The sequence below is a fragment of the Centroberyx gerrardi genome, unplaced genomic scaffold, assembly GCF_048128805.1.
Source record: "Centroberyx gerrardi isolate f3 unplaced genomic scaffold, fCenGer3.hap1.cur.20231027 Scaffold_201, whole genome shotgun sequence".
In the NCBI taxonomy this organism is placed as follows: Eukaryota; Metazoa; Chordata; class Actinopteri; order Beryciformes; family Berycidae; genus Centroberyx; species Centroberyx gerrardi.
The window spans coordinates 5,843-8,658 of NW_027605393.1; positions in this window are offsets into that span (position 1 = coordinate 5,843).

Here is a 2,816-nt window from a genome sequence, read left to right on the forward strand (position 1 = left end):
ATGCGGAAAATTATAATTTTATATGAAGCTGCTAGGTCATGTTGCCTAACACCACAGCAGCATTCCCAAGTCCTTCCAATGAATAACAGTCTGAAGAAAATACTGTAAGCTGGCTAGCAGGGTCTTCTCCTATAAATTAAACTAAATGTTTGTTAAATAACACACATATTAAGTTTGGAAGTCTTTGAGCATGGGGATGACTTTTAGGAGTACTACAATATATAAATTATAGTAAATGCTGCCCTCCAATGACACCAACGGGAGACATATTTTTCTCTAAAGCCAAATTGTACAATATAGTCTCTAATTGACTTCAATTAGAGACTTTGTTTTGGAGTGAAGTGATTTTTTTTAAAATAAACATTAAAAAAGGGCAAAAGCAACAAGTCTGTTGCGCCTTGATATGAAAATTGCTGGATTATTAGCAGTCAAAGAAGTTATACAACCTACAACTGGAAATATGACTGAACTGCAAAAGTCCTGCTGGACCAGTAGGGCCCAAAGTGTATCTATACTGAAAGCACTGTGTTGATACGGTTTACAAAACATGTAATACAAGTTTCATAAGTATTTCTCCAAAAGAGTTGGGGTTCCCACGATCATGGAAATCCTGTTATGGAATTTGACAATTTGTTTTCCAGGACTGAAATTAAAAATTGTAAAATATTATTACATTTTTGGAAAAGTCTTAGTTTTAAATTATACTAAATATATAATTTTTGTAAACCTAAAAATAAAATGGAAAATATGGAAAAATGTGACAAAATGAGCAGGCTAAAATGCAGTGTGCAAAGCGGTTGCTGTAACTCTAGAACAAAGCAATATTTTTTTGTCTTTATTGAAAGGTAGTAGTATAGATTGACAGGAAAGAGAGAGGGGGATGACATGCAGCAAAGGCCAAGAGCCAGGATCGGTAAGGACTGAGCCTAACCATTCGCACTCTAGCGGTTGAGCCAGCAGGGCTACCCGCTAAACAAATTTTAAATGTCATAGCATTTATATAGGTTGTTTTACATTACACTGCAGTAGTACAGCCCTGAAATTTGGTATGATGTTATGGAAAAGTTTGGGAATTTAATTGTGAAATTGGGTAACTCTCATTTTACAGGTCCCTAACAACGTGTGAACTATTCCTAATTTGACGTTAACAAAAAAAATGTATCACACAGTAAGGGCCGGTTCACATGCCGCGTCTTTTGCACGCTCAAATCCATTCTTTTCAATGGAGGCGCGCGGCACATGCGTGCAAACGCGAGGACGATGCGGTCGCGATGCGCATGCGTTCCGACGCGCCTTTTTTCGACCGCGACCATGGCACACTGAGATAAAAATATCTCAACTTTTTGGAATGCCGCAAGCGCACCGCATGTCACATAGCCTGAAAGCGAAACAGAGAGGGATGCATTCATGGCGAGATCTTTTTCTGCTCCATATGTATAGTATAGTAGATCAAGAAGTAAAGCTACTACGACAGTTTTACTGCGATAGTAATCCAGTGAAGTTGTTGTCTTTGGTTGCTTGGCAACACCAGGCACACCCGTAGCGCAACCGTCCAAGCGCACTTGATAAACGTTCTGTGTTTTCTGTCCACTCAGCACGCCTGGCGTTTTCCAAGCGTTTTAGTGCGCTGCATGTGAATCGGCCCTAATGTGTAAAATGAAGGGTTACCTAAAATTCATATTCAAACCTTTATTTCTCAAAGAAATCATTGAGGGTGGCCCTCATTTACAATGATGTTTAGATTACAATGATGAAAAAAAGAGATAAAACAAACAGAAAAAGCCAAATGTTAAAAGCAAGTGCATACAGATGAGGAAAGGTTTATGATCATGTTTCTAAAATGTCCAAAGGGCTCTACCAGTTGATCCACCGGGCACCCCTGTAGTGTGATAAGTATTGATGAGCATGTGATAATGATAATCAAATCAACATACACAATTGCACAAATTGAACGATGGAAGATATGAACCAACTAAGAGATCCAGCTAATTAAGCAATATGACTATCTGAAAACACTGAACAAGCTGAATAATCATTTGAGTAACTGCATAGACATGCAGAGCGCTGAGTTGTTAATTATAGGGAGCCCAATAAATGAATGAGATGTGGTATGGAGTGTCATGAAGTGGAGTAACTATAGTATGTGTAGTGCATGAATGATGCCCAGTGGACAATGAACATACATGTGCCACAGACGGAGGTCCGGAGGGAGATGAGGCACGCAAAGTCCAGGAGGCTGTGAAGAATCTCGGCTCAACGGCCCCGGTAGGTGATGAAGATCCAACGACGAATCAGAGTTGAACTCGGCAGGGCCGCAGCGGGCGTTGAGCGTAGCCAGGGAGTGTAGGCTGCACTCTTGGCGAGTTGGACAGAGTGGTTTGTGGGTCTCTCAAGGCTGACACACTCAGGAGGTTCTGGACGAGTGGTGTGTGGGTCTCTCAACACGATCGCCAACCCAGCAGGTCCGATGATTATTCAGTTGAATTCAGCGGGTTAGCTGAATAGCGGTGTTGCAGCAGGCAAGGGACACATACACTGAAGAGGCAGTTGTGTGTGTGTTCGACAGGCAGATGCTGCAGCCACACTTCACCAGTTGAAAGATGAAGCAGGTTCTCCTCTTGGCTGATGTTGAGGCAAACCATGGAGACAAAGTCTTAGAGGCAAAGTAGTCCAGATTCACTGTAACATGTTCATGACCAAGTAGGTGTGAAATCCGCAAGTGTACATGTGGTTTTGTTATGATGAGAAAGGGAGTGTGTGTGTGAGCTGGTATGTCTAGTGTTACGGTGGGAAAAATCTCATTAAATATGCATAAA